The following is a 20897-nucleotide window of genomic DNA, read 5'->3' on the forward strand; positions in this document are numbered from 1 at the left end:
TGAAGTAAGCCAGTCCCAAAGGGACAAATACCATATGTTCTCCCTGATCGGTGACAACTGACTCAACACCAAAAAGGAAACCTCCTGAAGTGAAATGGACACTATGAGAAATGGTGACTTGATCAGCATAGCTCTGACTGCTAATGGACAACTTAATACATTATCCCTCATAGTATTTTTTTTTTGTCTGTTCTACTTAATATGACTGGTTTAATTCTGTAATTATCACACAGTTATTCTTAAGTGTTGAAAATTAACCGAAATGTGATCCCTGTTAAACATAAGAGTGGGAATAAGAGAGGGAAGAGATGTATAATTTGGGACATGCTCGGGCTGACTTGCCCCAATTGGTAGAGTTGGAAACATACCAGGGGATTCCAATTCAATCCCATCAAGGTGGCATGTGCCAATGCCATCTCACTACTCCAAGTGATCAATTTCAGTTCACAATTGATCATAATGAAAGGACTAAGAGTCAAAGGGAGCACATAAACAAGTCTAGTATCTGCTAACACCAACCGATAGAATAAATAAAGGGGAGAGTGATCCAACATGGGAAGTGAGATACTCAGCAGACTCATAGAATGGCGGATGTCCTAAATAGCACTCTGGCCTCAGAATCAGCCCTAAAGGCACTCGGATCTGGCTGAAAAGCCCATGAGAGTATTTCAGGCATGGAAAGCCAAGACACTCTGGCAAAAAGATCTCTGTGAGTGAGATCCCAGTGGAAAGAACAGGTCTTCAAAGAGGGAGGTGCCTTTCTCTGAAGGGAGGAGAGAACCTCCACTTTGACTATGACCGTGTCTAAACAAGATAAGAGTCGGAGAACTCAAGGGGCTTCCATAGCCTTGGAAACTCATAACTGGTGCATAGGGAGATTACTGATGCCATAAACAGGAGTGTCAATTGGTAAAGTCAACAACAGGAGTCACTGTGCACTTACTCCTCATGTAGGATCTCGGTCCTTAACGTGCTGTACACTGAGGCTTAATGCTATAACGAGTACTCAAACAGTATATTTCACTTTGTGTTTCTATGGGGGTGCAAACGACTGAAATCTTTACTTAATGTACACTAAACTGATCTTCTGTATAAAAAAAAAAAAAAAAGAAAGAAATTTTCAATTCCCAACTTGACTCTCACTGGGATTAAACATGACAATAGGTCTGATCTGATTTCATCATCATTTTAAAAAAATCATCTATTATTTTTCACTTTATGTTTCTGTGTGGGAGCAAACTGTTGAAATACTTACTTAAGGTATACTAAGCTGATCTTCTGTATATTAAGATAATCGAAAATGAATCTTGATGTGAATGGAAGGGGAGAGGGAGTGGGAAAGGGGAGGGTTGTTGGTGGGAGGGACGGTATGGGGGGGGAAGCCATTGTAACCCATGAGTCGTACTTTGGAAATTTATATTCATTAAATAAAAGATAAAAAAAAAAAAAAGAAATGGGGAAAACTCCAACGTGAGAACAACATTTTAAATGCTTAAAATGCTCTGTTTTCTAGATAAAATAATGAGAAGAAATAAGTGCAAACTACAATGCCTAGGAACGTAGATACATAAGGGCAGGCGTTTGGTCTAATGGTTAAGATGCTCCAGTCCTACGTTAGGGGCCCACGTCCCATCTTCAGCTCCAGCTTCTGACTCGAGCTTCCTGAAGCCAACGGCCGCTCAAGGAGCTGGGCTCCTGCAACACACGTGAAAGGTGTGGGTTCAGTTCCCACCCAGCTCAGGTCCTCAGCCCCTCCCTGTCAGTGCAGGCGTCTGGGGAGTGAGTCAGTGGTAAGAGTGCTCGCCCAGTGGAAAGAACGGGGCCATCAAAGAAGGAGGTACCTTTCTCTGAAGGGAGGAGAGAACTTCCACTCTGACTATGACCCTGTCGGAATAATATCGAAGTCGGTGAACTCAAAAGGCTTCCATAGCCTTGGCAACTCGTGACTAGAGCCTAGGGAGATTACTGACGCTATAAACAAGAGTGTCAAATTGTTAAGTCAACAACAGGAGTCACTGTGTGCTTACTTCTCATGTGGGATCTGTCCTTAATGTGTTGTCCAATGTGAAGTAATGCTATAACTAGTACTGAAACAGTATTTTACACTTTGTGTTTCTGTGTGGGTGCAAACTGATGAAATCTTTACTTAATATATACTGAATCGATCTTCTGTATATAAAGATAATTGAAAATGAATCTTGATGTGAATGGAATGGGAGAGGGAGCGGGAGATGGGAGGGATGCGAGTGAGAGGGAAGTTATGGGGGGGGGAAGCCATTGTAATCCATAAACTGTACTTTGGAAATTTATATTTATTAAATAAAAGTTAAAAAAATAAATAAAAGGAAATAGAAAGAGAACATGTATAGTTATATAATATATATGGATATGAAATCTTGTAATGTGAAGTACTTTCTCTACAGGAATCATAGAGCATGCATCATAAAGAAGAAGATGGGGTTTGTTACAATGTAAAAGCTCTGTATGACACCAAACCCTTGGTTAAGTCAAACCACAAATTAGAAGAAAAGATTATCGTTGTCAATTAAAAGAGATTCATATTCACAGTAAATATATGGATGCCTTATAAAAAGAAGTTTATTATTAGAAAAACACAGGCAAAGTATCTGAGCAAAAAATCAAAGGAGAACTCCAAATCATTAGTAACATGTTAATAACGTGAAATGATTCTCAATTCCACCACTAATGGGAAATTCAACACAGGTAGAAAGCAGTCTGACACAGCTACATTCCGGCTGGGAAGCAGGTCAATAACAATTATCAAACACTATTGCAGATCTGAGAGTTAAGTATAAACTCTTGTAAGAGTCAATTTACCACCACCCGAGAGGGAGGGAGGAGGAGGGAGTGAGGAGGGAGGAAGGGAGAAAGGGAGGGAGGGAGGGAAGGAGATACTTCTGTTCATGATCACACAATTCCAGTTCTAGGTACACACCATAAGTAAAATGGATCACATACTGAGGCTGGCATTGAGGTGTAGCGGGCAAAGCCGCCCACTGATGCTGGCATCCCATATGGGAGCTGGTTCACGTCCCAACTACTCTACTTCAGATCCAGCTCCCTGCTAGTGGCCTGGGGAAAGCAGCTGAAGATGGTTCAAGTACTTGGGCCCCTACCACCCTCATGGTAGATTCAGAAGAAGCTCCTGGCTCCTGGCTTTGGCCTGCCAGCCCCATCCTATGTGGCCATCTGGGGAGTGAACCAGCAGATGGAAGATCTCTCTCTCTCTCTTCCTCTCTCTGTGTGACTCTGGCTTTCAAATAAATAAATAAATAAATAACTCTTTTTTGTAAAGGATCACATGTTAACAAGGATATATGCTCAAGTATGTTAATTGCAGCTTTATTTGTAATAATTTTTAAAACTTTATTGGTAGAGTAATGGATGACTAACACAATATTTTCTCATGAATAATTTGTATTATTTATATATGTTGGTAAATCTAAAAAAGGATTGAATTAAAATCCTGCCACCAAAGTGTGGGCATTGTATGGTATTGCTTTCACAATTAAAAATGTAAAAATTCATTAAATTTTTCTCAGATACACATCTCTATTGAATTGGAGTGTGTTACTGTCAGGCAAGGGAGGAAAAGGATGTGGAATGAGTGCAAAGTGATTTTTACAATGTCTGCTACTTAGTAACTGACCAATAACCACATCACACGAAGGAAGAATACACGTGCACCCCCCTGAGTGGGCTAGCAGCAAGCAGGACGTCCCCACCTGTGTGCTTGTCTGCAGGGGCACCTTTGCGGGGACCTGCCTGGCCAAGCCTGTGCATCTAAGAACCAGTGCTCTGGGAACAGAGGGGAGGGATGGCGCCCGAGTAATGGAAAATTGTGTAAAACAAATACCCTGGGTTCCTACAAGTAATACAGGGCCAGAGAAACACAGAAGGAACTGGAAACAATTTCACACCCCCAAAATTAATGAGATACTTGAAAGAATCTGGATGGTGAGTGAATATTAGCTGGAATTAAGGGAATGCTATTATTTTATACTGGTATTACATCCTCATCTGCTGCAGATTCGTGGTGGAGAATTTGTGGGTGTGATGGTTGCGATTTGCTTTCAAGTGCTCCACTGGATTAGTGAGTATGAGTACAGGAAAGTACAAATGGAACCAAATTTGCCAAATAGTGGTTTTTAGCCCTCTGAGACATCAACAATAAAACAATATGTAAAGGCAAATACATATATATGTGAATATGTATCTAAATGTATGTCTGTATATTTCACTTTGTAGGGTTAAAATGTTTGTATATGGACATACACTTACTGATTTATTTGAAAGACTGGGTGAGAGTGAGAGAGACAGATAGACAGACACAGCAAGAGCAGGAGAGATCTTCCAATCTCTAGTTCTCTCCCCAAATTTCCACAATAGCCAGGGATGTGCAAGGCTGAAGTCAGAAGCTAAGAACTCCATCATGGGTGTCCCATGCAGGTGACAAGGCCCCAGGTACTTGAGCCATAATCTACTGCATGGGCAAGAAGCCGGATGTGGAGTAGAACACGCCACAAAGCCTGCCATGACACACACATTTCATACGTTTTTATTCATTGGGAATCGTTACCAACACACACATACTTGCACATGTAATCTCTCTCAGTGTCTGTCTACCTCTCCATCTAAATGCCTTACCAAGAAGAAGATAAAATTGAGTAACACTAAGCTTGTATTAAAATATCAAAGTAGATAACACTGCTAGTGGGAGTTTAAATTTATGTAGTCTAGAAAGATATTATTTGATAATAATAGAAGTTCATGATCATTATTATCTTTCATTTAGTAGTCCTGCTCTATGCATTTATGATGAGGAATTAATTAGAAGTCAAATATTTATGTAAAATGTTTTCATTACACTACCATAATACATTGAAGATAAAAATAATTACATGCTCTTCATTACGAAAAGGTTGAAATAAATTATGCTATAACTGACATTAAAATGCCCCTTAATGGCATGAGAATATTTATATAAATGGAAAGACACATTATGCTCTTGAACAGAGAGATTTAGTATTCTAAATACGTCTATTCTTTTGAGTTATTCTATGTGATTAATAAGCTTCCCTCCCCAAATTAATGTAGTGAAACATGTTTAAACCTGACAAGATATTTTTTGAGATTTTATTTATTTACTTGAAAGTCAGAGTTAGACACAGAGAAGAGGAGGGGCAGAGAGAGAGAGAGAGAGAGAGAGAGGGAGGGAGGGAGGGAGGGAGGGAAGGAAGGTCTTCCATCCGCTGATTCACTCCGCAATTGGCTGTAACCGAGCCGGAGCCTAGCTGATCCAAAGGCAGGAGTCAAGAGCTTCCTCCGGGTCTCTAAGCAGGCACAGGGGCCCAAGGACCTGGGCCATTCTCCACTGCTTTCCCAGGCCATAGCAGAGAGCTGGATCGGAAGTGGAGCAGCCGGAACTCAAACCAACCCATATGGGATGCAACACTGCAGGCGGTGGCTTTACCTGCTACACCACAGTGCCAGCCACCGTCCCCCCCCCCCCCCCTTTTAAGATTTTATTTATTTACTTAAAAGTCAGTGTTAGACACAGAGAGAAGGATAGGCAGAAGATATTCTAAAACCTTAGTGAATAAACACACATTTGAACTTTGGGGTAAGCCAGGACACACTTACTTTTGCTCCAGTAATAGGTGACACCTACCTCTGAGTAACTAAGACTACAGAACTTAAGTCCTTGCTCAGATTATTACAAATTTTTGCCTTGCATAACTGTCATTTTCATGCCAGTCTCAGTACGAGGAGAACTCGACTGGAACAAGGCAAAGAGAAAAGAGGATGTGAACCCGATGAAGGATCTGTTGTCTCTGACAGCAGTGCCTTTGAGTGCCACACCGTGTTTTCACTCACTCTATCAACCAAAGCAAGCTGCAGTACAGAGCATGAGTTCAGGAAATCAAGGACGATTCTACTCAAGTTCAACTAAACTGCTGCAGAATTTTAGTCTCCAAAAAAGGAAGGAAAGATGGACGGAAGCAAGGGACGAACTAAACCTCCTGGACAAAATGCATGTGAATTTATGCTATTTGAAGCAAAAATAGGATGTCCAAAATAGGTACATGCATATTGCTCTTCAATAACGCTTACATTTATGGAGATACCTTATGATAATAAACCATTTAAATAAGTGATAGAAATATAAACTTTGAAGCAAATACTAATGAGGGAAATAGCCAGTCATTTAGAATATAGTGTAGGTGGATCCATGCCTTAAATATACCCAACACTGGGCTGGAGCCGTGACTCACTAGGCTAATCCTCCGCCTGCGGTGCCGGTACTCCAGGTTCTAGTCCCGGTTGGGGCCCAGGTTCTGTCCCAATTGCTCCTCTTCCAGTCCAGCTCTCTGCTGTGGCCCGGGAAGGCAGTGGAGGATGGCTCAGGTGCTTGGGCCCTGCACCCACATGGGAGACCAGGAGGAAGCACCTGGCTTCTGGCTTTGGATCAGTGCAGTGCGCAGGCTGTAGCAGCCATTTGGGGGGTGAACCAACAGAAGGAAGACCTTTCTCTCTACCTCTCTCTCTCTCACTGTCTAACTGCCTGTCAAAAAATTAAAAAATTAAATAAATTTTAAAAATACCCAACATTGAATATAAAAATAAATTACTAGAATAAAATGCATATAAAATTTTTGCATATTATAGATTATGCATTTTTATAAGCAGGGAATAAATTCTGGAGGCCCTGAAGATATTTAATAAGTGCTGTCACCTGTAGTGAGATTGCTGTACAGATCTCCAGAACTTAGATATCTCACAATATTTCTCCCCTCTTGTCCATCTCCCACTTCCTGGAAACCACCAACCTACCTCTACTTCTCTGAGTTCAAATCTTTTAGATTCCACCTGTAAGTTAGATAATGCAGAATTTTCCTTTCTGTGTCTGGCTTATTCCTCTTAATATAATGTCATGCTGGTTCATCCTATTGGAAGTGTTGAAAGGCTGAATAATATACCATTATTTCTTTTTATGTTCATGCATCAGTGGACATTTGGTTTGCTTTTGTATCTTGGTGACTGTGGACCATGCTGCAGCGAACGTGGAAGTGCGGATAACTGGGAGGCACTGATTTCATTTCCTTTGAATATTTATATCAAAGGAGAATTGCTGGATCATAAGCTAACTATTTTTCACCTTTTGAGGAACTGCCATACTATTTTCTATAATGTCTGTACCAGTCTACACTCCCATTAGTTGTCTACAAGTGATCCTCTACTTCACATCTTCATGAGCACTTTTCCTCCTTTTTGAGAGTTATCTTTCTCACAGGGATGATGTGATACTACGTTGTGGTCTGATTGGAACTCCACCAATGACTGTGCTGAACACCATTTAACACAGCCATTTTCCATGTGTATATATTCTTTTTCAAAAATACTCAGGCCCTTTTACCATCTTTAAGCCACATTACTCATTTATTTTGCTTATGGATTTATTGGGTTATGCAAGTTTCCTACATTTTAGATAGTAACCATATATCAGATATGTGGTTTTCTTAATTGAAAGATTATATTTATTTATTTGAGAGGTAGAGTTACAGACAGTGACAGGGAGAGACAGAGAGAAAGGTCTTCCTTCCGCTGGTTCACTCCCCAATGGTTACAACGTCTGGAGCTGCGCCAATCTGAAGCCAGGAGCTTCTTCCAGGTCTCCCACATGGGTGCAGGGGCCCAAACACTTGGGCCATCTTCTACTGGTTTCCCAGCACATAGAAGAGAGCTGGATCGGAAGAGGAACAGTCAGGACTCAAACTGATGCCCATATGGGTTGCCGGCACTGCAGGCAGAGGATTAACCTGCTGTGCCACAGTGCCGGCCCGTATGTGGTTTTCAGATGTCTTCTCCCACATTGTAGACTGTCTCTTCAAGCTGCTAATTGTTTTCTTTGATGTGCAGAATATTGTATGATGAGATTCCATTTGTCTATCTTTGCTTTGGTTGCGGCAGTTTGGGTATAACCTTCAAAATATCATTGCCAGGCCAATGTCAAAAGATTTCTCCCCATGTTTTCTTTTAGTAGTTTTTGGTCTTACATTTAAATCTTTAGCCTAGTTTCAGTTCACTTTTGTGTATCATATCAGATAATGGTCCAATTTTATTTTTCCACATGTGGATACCACAACATCATTTATTGAAGATTTTATCCTTCCCCTGTAAATGTGTGGATTTATTTCTTGGGCTCTTTATTCCATTTCACTGGTCTATATGTCTCATTTTTATCTATATTTTTTAGATTTATTTATTTGAAAAGCAGAGTTACAGAGTGAGAGTGCTCTTGTTCAAGATTGCTTTGGCTGTCTGAAGTACTTTGTGGTCTTACTGATAGAACAAGTCAAAAATCTCACAAAATATGCAAATTATTTTAAAAATAGAAGCAAAACCATTCTCTTTACTTTTGATAGAATTACTCTACATATGTGTGTAAATATAGTGAGGCCTTTTGTGGACAATTTGGGTGTCAAGTAGTAAACTTATTACCAAGATTTGGTTCTGTTGTCTATTTGTACTGTATATCAAAAAAAAAAAATAGAAATTCTGAAAGTTAAACTTTCAACAACATGATTGAAAAACATATGGTATTATTTAACAGTAGACTGGATTTAAAGTGTCAGTAACCTAGAAGACATAAAATACAAAGTATCCTATGTAGATAACAAAGAGAACCATTTCGAAACAAATGATTGGTTAGTTCTTCAGGAACCTGTAGACAATATCAAATCATCTAGGGTACTTGCTGTTAGTTCCTCAGGAGAAGAGGTAAAAGTAGAGCAACACAAAATATTTGAAAAATAATAAATAAAGCATGGAGGGAAGGAAGGAAGAAAGGAGGAACGGAGGAATGTATCTTTGTATTCTTGAAAATATATCTATGAAATTCATGGAATTTGTTCTTTATATATTTATAAATAAATGTAACAACTACAAGAAGTTACTTATGCATTCAAGAATCTCAGGGAAATCCATACAAAATAATTATTAAAATGTCTGTACTTATTTACACTTAGTGTTTCTGTGTGGGTGCAAACTGTTGAAATCTTTACTTAGTATATACTAAATTGATCTTCTGTATATAAAGAGAATTGAAAATGAATCTTGATGTGAATGGAATGGGAGAGGGAGTGGGAGATGGGAGGGGTGTGAGTGGGAGGGAAGTTGTGGGGGGGGGGAAGCCACTGTAATCCAAAAGCTGTTCTTTGGAAATTTATATTTACTAAATAAAAATTAAAAATAAATAAGTAAATAAATAAATCAAAATGTTTGCACTTAGACAAATCATAGTTAAAGTACTACACACCAAAGTTAAAGAAGAGGAAAACAGACTTGGTAAGTATCCAGAGAAAACAGAGCTATTATGTATAGTGGAATAAGAATATGAATAGCTCGATGTTTCAGAAGATAAATGACTTATATTTTCTTAAAGTGTGGAGGTTTAAAAAATCCACTGTTATCAGCAAAAGTACCCTTCAAAAATGAGGATGAACTTAAAATATCTTCATGTTAACAGACGTGGAGATGAATTTCTGCCAGCAGATGTGCAGTACAGGAAGTGCTAATAGCTGTCCTGGGACTGAAGAAAAATGAAGTCAGTTGGAAACTTGGATCTAAGAGCAGTAATGATGAGAATCATAAGTGATTAACTACAAAATACAGTATGTTCTTTCTTCCTGTAATTAATTTAAAAGAAAGTGTGAAATAGCACTGGGAAGTAAGGTTTAGTCCTGTTTAGAAGTAAAGGGACTATACTGTAGAAGAAGAGTGATCTATTTTTTCTGTTTTACTAAATGCTTTCAATTCTTCAGATGCCTTCAAAATTTGTGATGATTTTATGATCATATTTGTTACATTTTTAATTTCAACTTCAGAAACAGGGAAAAGTCTATAAGTCATGGAGACTCTTGAAGTGAAAGGTCATCTATGCTTTTAAATCATGGGAGTGACTTCTCAGAACAGTCACACACTTGCGCCCAAAGCAGTGGCCAAGGGAACTTTTGATGTCTTACAAGGATGTGATCAGCACTCTTATGGCCCTGGATTATCAAGATATATTACAACAAATACAGAAAATGACCTTTCAGTTTGTAACATCTACATTCAAAGAGGAGCTGAATGATATCACATAAATTCGTGTCCTTAGGTTCTTTTTCTTACTTTTGAATATATTTTCTATAATGGAAGTCTGATAGAATTAAGGAACAACTTGAAAGACAGTGCAGGGATCATTCATATATCTTACACCATTGTCCCATCATTGACATCTTATATTACTATGGTGCATATACTGCTATTAATGAATGATATTGATTATTTTAAGTTCAGTTTTCTTAGTTTTTACCAAATGTCTTTTTTATTCTGTTCCAGCACCCCATCCAGAATACCACGCCAAATTTAGTAGTCATGTTTCTTTAGGTTCTGGTTGACCATGATATTTTCTTAGACTTTGATTTTTTTTTTTTAATGACTTTGAAGGTTTTGAGGTGGGTCAATCAGGTTTATTGTAGAAAATCCCTTCACTGGGGTTTGATTTGTTTCTCTTGATTGGACCAGGACTATGTTTGTTTTGGTAGAATATTATAAGAGATAAAAATGCCATTTATATCACACTTTATCAAGGATACATGCTGTCAACATAACTAATCCCTACTGATGTTACCTGATTCATCTAGATTGGCTAGTGTTTGGCAGGTGTCTCCACCATAAAGTTGTTTTTTTTTTTTTCTCTTCCCAGACAATATCCCTTAGAACAAAGTCATTATAGGCACCAATACTGAAGGCAAGAGAAGATACTCTCTTAAGAGAAAAAGGTGAATCTTTCTAATATTTGTATTGAGAGGATAAACTGAAGCATATCCACACCGTGAACTATTTAAGATATTACTCAGCAATGGTAAAGAATCAGCTAGTTTATTTATATGCATAGCAACATGAACAAATCACAAAATGCATTCAGTAAGTGGAGAATGTTCCTTGAACGTACGTGTATTCATCCATCTATCTTTCTGTCTCCTACATTTTAAATTATGGAAAATTCAGAAAGTAGAACAGTGTTTGCCTATGGATGGGAATACTGAAGGGAGGGAAGAAGCAAAGGGCACAGAGTTGTGATGAGACTGACGTCTTGATTGTGGTGGTGGGTGGATGTTTCTGCATGTATTTTACAACTTCTATTTATGTGGTTTATTTTATGTCAATTTTATCTCAGTGAAGCTTTTTAAGCCTCCAACATCATATACATATTTCAGAAAACAAAACTAAGACATTATTCTTTAAAACATTTTTTACATAAGTGGGAATTGGACGCAAGATGCCACCTGGAATACCTGTGTCCTGTGTCAGATTGCCTGGGTTGGAGTTCGGGCTCTGCTTCTGATTCAGGCTTCCTGTCATGTGCATCCTGGGAGCAGCAATTGATGGTGCAAGTAGTTGGGTCCCTGCCACCCACATGGGAGATCTGGATTGGGTTCTGAGCTTCTGGCTTCTTTGCCTTTAATTAAGCTTGGGTCATGAAAGATAACTAATTGCTTGGAGTAGTATCCTGCTGAGCACCACATCTAGAGCAGCCTGCAGGTGGTAGGCTTTGCTGCATCCTCCCTCTAGATAATTAATATCATTAGGAGTTTTTTATTAAAGAACATGATTTTATCTAGAGTCTTTGGGTAAAAGAATTTACTTAGTATTGTGACCAAGAGCGTAAATTCTCACTCTATTTAGAAAGTGGATCTATCAGTAAAATAGCATTCAAACCTTTCCCATTTTGTAATATTTTATACATTTTATAATAATGATTTCATTTTAAAATAAAAATTATTCAAGGTTGTAACTATGGTAATAACTGACACCAAACACTTTTTGTTTTTTAATTTATTTAATAAATATAAATTTTGAAAGTACAACTTTTGGATTATAGCGGCTTTTCCCCCCATAACCTCCCTCCCACCCTTAACCATCCCATCTCCCACTCCCTCTCCCATCACATTCTTCATTAAGATTCATTTTCAATTATCTTTATATACAAGATCAACTTAGTATATACTAAGTAAAGATTTCAACAGTTTGCACCCACGCAGATACACAAAGTATAAAGTACTGTGTGAGTACTAGTTTTACCATTAATTTGCATAGTACAACATATTAAGGACAGAGATGCTACATGGGAGCAGGTGCACAGTGACTCCCGTTGTTGATTTAACAATTGACAATCTTATTTATGATGTCAGTGATCACCCGAGGCTCTTGTCATGAGCTGCCAAGGCTATGGAAGCCTCTTGAGTTCATAAACTCCAACCTTATTTAGACAAGGCCTTACACCTCACACAAAATCCACTCAACATGGATTAAAGATCTAAACCTATGACCCAACACCATCAAATTATTAGAGAACATTGGAGAAACCCTGTAGGATAGTGGCACAGGCAAAGATTTCTTGGAAAAGACCCCAGAGGCACAGGCAGTCAAAGCCAGAATTAACAATTGGGATTACATCAAATTGAGAATTTTCTGTACTGCAAAAGAAACAGTCAAAAAAGTGAGGAGACAACCGACAGAATGGGAAAAAATATTTGCAAATTATGCAACTGATAAAGGGTTAATAACCAGAATCTACAAAGAGATCAAGAAACTCCACAACAACAAAACAAACAACCCACTTAAGAGTTGGGCCAAGGACCTCAATAGACATTTTTCAAAGCAGGAAATCCAAATGGCCAACAGACACATGAAAAAATGTTCAAGATCACTAGCCATCAGGGAAATGCAAATCAAAACCATAATGAGGTTTCACCTTACCCCGGTTAGAATGGCTTACATGCAGAAATCAACTAACAGCACCAAACACTTTAAAAAATACTGAAGACCCGGATTCTGTCCCGGTTGCCCCTCTTCCAGGCCAGCTCTCTGCTGTGGCCAGGGAGTGCAGTGGAGGATGGCCCAAGTGCTTGGGCCCTGTACCCCATGGGAGACCAGGAGAAGTACCTGGCTCCTGCCATCGGATCAGCGCAGTGCGCTGGCCGCAGCGCGCCAGCCGCGGTGGCCATTGGAGGGTGAACCAACGGCAAAGGAAGACCTTTCTCTCTGTCTCTCTCTCTCTCACTGTCCACTCTGCCTGTCAAAAAAAAAAAAAAAATACTGAAGACCAGTGTGAGTTAGTTATCCATATAAGATGAGCTATTCCAACATTATTTATATTCACAAAGTCCCCACTTTAGATTAGAATGTAGTATGATATTATCTGATACCTTCATATCCTTGACAATATTTTTACATGAATATCCTTAGTGGAAATGAAATAAAAATACATAGCCCATCAGCCATTTTGTGCTTAAGGAGCTCTAGTTTTTTAAAATAAACATTGAATTTTTAATAGTCTATTTACATAAGTGGTGAAAAGATAGTTTGGAGAATCCTCATATTCCTACACTTTAGTTTTCCCAGTGTTAACATCCTGAGTCTTGTGGCATGATTGTTACAACTAATGAACTAATTAGATCTATTAGTACTAACTCACTCAGGACTTGACTTGGATAATGTCTTAGTTTTTCTCCAATATCCTTTTGCTGCCCCAGATATCACCTGGAGTATGACATCAGATTTCTTCATCTACTTACAAAGCCTGTTCTGAGGGACAATGCTCCCCCTGAAGTGCAAATCTTGCTCAGTGGAGCCGTCCATACTTGATGGTTTACAATTTCATACGAGAGTCTCCAAACTTGAGATTCCGCTGAAAGTTGAATCTATTCCTGATGCTAAACGTGCTGATCCCTCCCATCTTTCAGTTTCCTTGCACCTCACGTGGCAATGCTGCCTGTGGCCAGGCTTATGAGTCTCCTGAGCCCACTCCCTGGTGTGGTCAGGGACAACCTGGAAACTGAACCTGTTGTTCTGACCATGTTCTTTGTGGTGCTAAGCAGGCTCTGCAGGGAGCCTGCCACCTGCTTTGACAGGACTCCTGAGCTTTTTGAGGCCATGCACACTGGAAGATAAGTTAGAGCAGTAGCTTTGGAGTGTGCTAACAGTCAAACTAACTTGCAATATAGTCTGTTTTAAAACATCACATCTGAACTTCCCCCTATAATTCCTGGTAATCTTATCATCTCAGTATAATAACTGAAGTTGACTCACAAGATTCTTTAAAACAGTCCAGCCTTTGATTTTATAAATATAAATTTCAAAAGTACAACTTTTGGAATACAGCTGTTCTTCCCCCCATAACCACCCTCCCACCTGCAAACCATCCCATCTCGTACTTTCTCTCCCATCCCATTCTTCATTAAGATTCATTTTTAATCCTTTATATACAGAAGATCAACTCCATGCTAAGTAAAGACTTCGACAGTTTGCACCCACACAGACACACAAAGTATAAAGTACTGTTTGAAGATTGGTTTTACCATGAATTCACATAGTACAACACATTAAGGACAGAGGTCCTACATGGGGAGTAGGTGCACAGTGACTCCTGTTGTTGATTTAACAATTGACACTCTTGTTTATGGTATCAGTAATCACCTGAGGCTCTTGTCTGAGCTGCCAAGGCTATGGAAGCCTCTTGAGTTCACAAACTCTCACCTTATTTAGACACGGCCATAATCAAAATGGAAGTTCTCTCCTCCCTTCAGAGAAAGCTACCTTCTTCTTTGATGGCCCCCATTTCCTCCAGGATCTCACTCACAGAGATCTTTCATTTAGGTCATTTTTGCCACAGTGTCTCAGCTTTCCTTGCCTGAGAAACTCGCATGGGCTTCTTAGCCAGATCTGAATGTCTTAAGTGCCAGCCTAATGTCTTAAAAAGTCATGCATTTGAAATATTTTGCTATATCGAGTTAAGGATATTTTTTCTCCATCAAGGTTTACATTACCTTGATCTTTATTTTTGAACATCACAACAAATAGCTTTGCCTTTTCACCATAGATCCCTTTAAATCTGCGATGGAGGCTCCTAATGAAATTCTTTTTTTGAGGGGCTGGCACTGTGGCGCAGTGGGTTAACGTCCTGGCCTGAAGCACCGGCATCCCATATGGGTGCCAATTCAAGACCCGGCTGCTCCACTTCCAACCCAGCTCTCTGCTCTGGCTTGGGAAAGCAGAAGAAGATGGCCCAAGTCCTTGAGTCCCTGCACCTGTGTGGGAGACCTGGAAGAAGCGCTTGGCTCCTGGCTTCGGATTGGCACAGCTCCGGCCACTGCAGCCATCTGGGAAATGAGCCAGAGGATGGAAGACCCCCCCCCCCCTGCGAAACTCTTTCGAATAAATAAATAAATCTTTTTAAAAAAAGAAATTCTTTTCTGAATTCTGCAATAGGTTTACTGATTCTTGCTGTAACTGGCCCATTCTGTTGAGGTTTCCAGACCCATTCCGGTATCCTGGTCACTCTCTCTTTAGATACCAACGTGGTTGATGCTCTCTTGTATGGCATAGTGGCTCTTTGGTTCATTCCAATTACACCCCCTTAGCTTGTGTTCTTACAAGAACCTTCATTTCTTCCTAGCCCAGATGGCTCATACCACAGTCTGTTTGCAACCGCACTGGGCTTACTAAGTATTCAGATTTAGAGCTCAGATCGCACAACAAGTAGTGTCACAGCCTCTTTTAGAAGTGGCTCACTGAAGCTCTCATATAGGGGTCTTAGCAACCTGAGTTCCCAGTTCACAAGAGTGAATGTGCATCTAGCAAATTTAATGAATATGGAAAGAGAAAGCAGAGAAAGCATAGTTGGACATCAAGGAAGAACTAACTAACACAAAAGTTAAAAACTGTTCTGAGTTTGTTAGAGCAAACTGTCGGTCCCTGTCACTTGTGCTTGGTGGATGCTCAATGGCACGTGGGGAGTAGGAGCTTCACGGCAGACAAGAGGGAAGTCCCAAGTAAGCCTGACTGGGCATGGAGGCTGATGGCCTGCAGAAGCTGCAGGTGGGCCAACTACAAGCAGGGCCTCCTGTGGGACTGGTTAGGAGAGTGTATCTGGCTCTCTATGTTTGGCCCCTCAATGGAAATGGAGATATTCAGGAAACTGTCAGTTATTAACCAATTCCTGGATATATTGGGCCCATTTTTTAAAGCCATGGTTTGGTTTCTGGGTCATTGCTAGGTGGTCTTTCTGCCAGCCTACAAGCAAGCCAGCATCCTGGGCTGGTTACCATAGGTAAGGGCTGCATCTCCCAGGCTCAGTGCTCTGGATTGTAGCCAGATTTCTACTTTTACAGATGGCCTGACCATTCTTCATTTGCTTTAAAAGTTGATTTTTATAAATGCACTGAGTTCCCCTTTTGAAAATTACGCTCAGAGCGGCAGAACATGGGGACCTCTCTGGCTCTCCAGTGTCCTTCTGTGCTGGGGAGAGCCACCAACATCACCGAGTCTGTGCTTCTTGAAGGCTTGCCTCATGCTGCAGCACTTACATCAAAGATGTGGTTATGGGGCCGGCACTGTGGCATGGTGGGTGAAGTCACTGCCTGCGGTGCTGGCATCCCATATGGGCACTGGTTCCTATCCTGCTCTCTGCTGTGGCTTGGGATAGCAGTTGAAGATAGCCCAGGTGCTTGGGCCCCTGCACCCATATGGGGGACCAGGAGGAGGCTCCTAGATCCTGGCTTTGGATTAGCCCAGCTCTGGCCTTTGTGGCCATTGAGGAGTGAATTGGTGGGAAGATTTTCTCTCTCTCTCTCTCTCTCTCTCTCTCTCTCTCTCTCTGTGTGTGTGTGTGTCTGCCTCTGTAACTTTGCCTTTTAAATAAATATGTAAGTCTTTAAAAAGAAAGATGTGGTTGCATCTTAGATTGCAGTGGGTTTTTTAAATCAGATGAAATGGTGTGTTTGGTGATTCACAGATAAGTCTGTGAAACATCAAATTTAAATGTAGATCTGTTCTGGGAAATATACAGTAAATTGGAGGGAAAAAAATGATGTAGTCAATTAAGAAAAAGTCTCACGATGTGGATGCTTTGCTACTTTGCCAGAGCACACATTTATCTGTTGTAGGATCAGAGAAATTAACACAAAAACATAGAAACATAGACCCCACTCCTTCAAAGGCCATGAGCATTCAGGGCTTACCCTGGAGGGGGTGTCAACATCACACAGGCTTAAGCAAGCCAAAGAGAAGATGCAGAAAATGGAGTTTCAGTAAACATCCTGAGATAGTAAATATTTATTTAAAATTCCATGTCTGTCTCTGCAATGAGGAATGGCTTGGGGGCCCCTTTCTTTTCCAGATGGCTGTCTATGGGATACACAAGTCATAGAAATTACTTATTTATGTTTCCTGCACTTGAATGGGAACTCCTCAGAGGCAGGAACTGATTGCATGTGTTTGCTTTTATTTATTTATTTTTTTTGACAGGCAGAGTGGACAGTGAGAGAGAGAGACAGAGAGAAAGGTCTTCCTTTGCCGTTGGTTCACCCTCCAATGGCCTGCACAGCTGGTGCACTGTGGCCAGCGCACCGCGCTGATCTGATGGCAGGAGCCAGGTACTTATCCTGGTCTCCCATGGGGTGCTTTTTAACTATCACCTATCCCTGAGCATGGATCCTCTAATCCTTTCACCAAAGTAAAAAAAATTAAATATAAAACTATTTATTGACTACTATTCAACAATATTTACAATAAAGTAAACAACATGCAGTTGGGTAACATTCTGATTACTGCGGAGTTATTGCTCTTCCTGGCATCTGCTAACAGTAACCCAAATACCACAAAAATGGAGTCTACATGTAAGGGACGAAGTAAGACAAAGAAAAAAGAACATGAAGTCCACAATTTAGATCACAATAGCTTGTTTACCCTCTTTGCCAGCAGGCCCTCAACTTCTCATGTCTCTAACCATCTGAGCAAGTTTTCATGAGCCAAGGCTTAGACATTCCATGAGTCATGTCTTTTACTCAATATAGCACAGGGATTTTTTTACTTTAGTAGACTCACCAGAATGGGGCCAGCGCTGATGGCTCAGCGGGTTAACACCCTGGCCTGAAGCGTCAGCATCCCATATGGGTGCCCATTCGAGACCCGCCTGCTCCTCTTCCAGTCCAGCTCTCTGCTATGGCCTGGGAAAGCAGTAGAAGATGGCACAAGTCCTTGGGCCCCTGCACCCACATGGGAGACCCAGAAGAAGCTCCGGCTCCTGGCTTTGGATCGGCCATTTTGGCCAACTGAGTGAACCACTGGATGGAAGACCTCTCTCTCTGTGTAACTCTGACTTTCATATACATAAATAAATCTTAAAAAAAAAAAAAAAGACTCGCCAGAAGAGATTCTCAAATGTCCACTTAACTTGTTAAGCTTATTTCAGCACACCAGGACATCTACTTTTCTCACCGGGGTGTGGAGATTGTTAGTACAATAAGGTTTTTGACTATATAATAAGTCATTGCATTTATGACTATAGATTTAGATATGAATGCTGATATGCCTTATTTTAAATTATCTAAATTAACCTGTCCAAATGACTTATAATCATTATTTAATTAGAAAGTTTATGGCTTCAGGAAAATTTTCAGTTTAACTTGAAGGGCCTAATTTCTTAGATTGCTCAAAAATGGTGACATCTCAGAAACATGAATCTTCCTATGATTCTTCTTATGGTGAATGTTTAAAAACAAAGAAATGAAAACCATTTATATATGTACTTTATGTAAACAATTAAAAAAAAACCCAAAATGGTCCTTAGGCATTTAAAAATCAAGTTCTGGTTGAATATTGACTGTGGAAATTTTTCCCAATATTCACCAAAGCTGCTGTCTAGGGCAGGAATGTTCTGATAAAGGAAGAACTATAGACAGCTTTTGTTAGAAGTAGCCAATGCTACTGGTATAAAAGAAACAAAAATAATTCCACAACTCCCCTGAAACCAATATATCAATGTATCAAACCAATGTATCAAATTTGATTTTCATTAGAACACAGTTGTTTATTCACGCTAGTAAATAAAAAACCAAGACCCTGATTTTATATGCAAAACAATTACTGACCTTCATCTTCTAGACAACAATGCCATGTTAGGCTCTCTTCATAAAAAGCAATTACAACCTGAAGACACTGCATATTTGCCTGTTTTTCCAGCACTACCTCAGCCTCATCTGAATCTTCCCATTTCTGAGAAACATCAATTCTCCACTGCTGTCCGTGGAACCAATTATTTGTTCAGGATCAAGACCTCTGGCAAAGCCTCTTTGTTTGTCAGTAGTATCTCTTTTCTTCTTTATTTGCTATCAACAGATTCAACCGTGAGACAAAAATTTTCTTTTTTTGTACCATCTTTTCCTTTACAGCTTTTTGAGAATTAAGAAATATTTCAATGAACTCTGGACAGTTTAATTTTCTTCAGGTTCCCAAGTGTTGTCAGCATCTTCAGGAAATTCTCCATCTCCCACTTCAGGAAATATTTTACCTTCCCACTCACTACACCTCGGTCCAGTGTTTTCTAGAACACAGCTTTTTCAGTCTTTGCCTCTTCGACCTTTTTACACTTTCCATCCCATTTTTTTTGTTCCCATTTTTTGCAATATAGTTTTATTCGAAGCCATTTTTTATTGCAGACTTGAAGAGCTATTCACCTCTGCCGGCTGCTCTGGGTCACAGGTATGCAGTGGTCTCTGGCCCTGTGTACCTCCCAAAGGGGGGATTTTCTGTTTCATGAAAGGTGCTAGTAGGTGTTTGTTAAATAAGTGGGTGGATGCAGTAACGATGGATGAATGAAAGACTTTATTGCCTTTCCCTGTTTACTCAGAGTGTTAAATAAAACATTTATATTCACTATCTATTTTATCCTTGACATGTTTGGAAGACATTTTACACTTAAGCTTCAGATATCCTTTTAACATTAAATACAAGGATGATATTTATTGAAATATAACATCTAAAGTGAAACACAAGCATGCATTTCTCATTTGGGCTTACAGGGAAATTCTAGGTAAAAGTAGTTTTTCAGTGAGGGTCTAAATAAGACAAACATGACTCTTTTGTGTGTTTTTAAACAAGGAAAAAGTGAACTGTGTTGTTGAATGTATCCAGCAAATGTTTGGAATCCAAACTGGAGTTGATGAGACCACCTAGAGATGAACCACAGCAGGCAGCTGCTGCCACCCTAGGATATAGCGTCAGTCACTGGAAGCCAGCGCACTGGGTCCCCCAGTGGTAAGCGCAAATATGAAATTCCACTGCAAGACAGAGGGGGATCTGGCCTCTGCTGACTCCCCCAAAGAAAGGAGGAGGGATAGAAATGCATGGTTGCTCCCTTCCCTCACCCTCCCACTTCCTGCTGGCTTTCTGCTACATGGGTTCTGCCAGAACAAAACTGTCTTGGGAGGATGGGAAATGCAGTCCACAGTGATCAGGTGTGTGACGGAGACAGGGCAGAGAAGGGTGAAGAATGGGATGAGCAGCAACAGGTCCATGAGCAGCCCAGGCTGAGGGAGCAGAAGTTGGTGGTGAGTCTCCCTGCGTCTGATGTGGCTTGGGCAGTTTACTGAGAACAAGCTGCAACTCAGATAAAGGAAACCCTGGCCAGTGGAGCTTTCCTGACCACATGACATGCAAGACTGATCGATTTCAATCTTGATTCCAACAACTGTGGAACAGTGAAAATATCTCCCACATCTTTCCACACACGGAACGTAGCTTTGCTGTCAATAAACTACCTCTACGCACTTGATTGCCTTTTGTGTACATTGAAGTGGTCCTTACATCACTGCCCTGATACCATCCTAGGTCCAATGAATAATTTTCCTATTTTATTTCTGTTATCTAGGGCAGTTGCTAAATTTGGTAGAAGACTTTACTGAGAGCTAGGAGGGCTCACCTTGCATCACGCATGAGGTGAATTTGCAATGACCTGATCTGTTTCAGCTACCTGACCCTGACTGTCT

The 20897-nt window shown here is 40.2% G+C and overlaps 1 pseudogene; it reads right to left on the minus strand.

Moving 5' to 3' along the window:
- Positions 1 to 18993: 18993 nt before the first annotated feature.
- LOC100341268 (chromobox protein homolog 3 pseudogene) lies at positions 18994 to 19556 on the minus strand (annotated as a pseudogene).
- Between the last annotated feature and the right edge of the window lie 1341 nt (positions 19557 to 20897).

This window comes from Oryctolagus cuniculus, chromosome 14 (assembly GCF_051225735.1).
Source record: "Oryctolagus cuniculus isolate XC-2025 breed Fujian yellow rabbit chromosome 14, ASM5122573v1, whole genome shotgun sequence".
NCBI lineage: Eukaryota > Metazoa > Chordata > Mammalia > Lagomorpha > Leporidae > Oryctolagus > Oryctolagus cuniculus.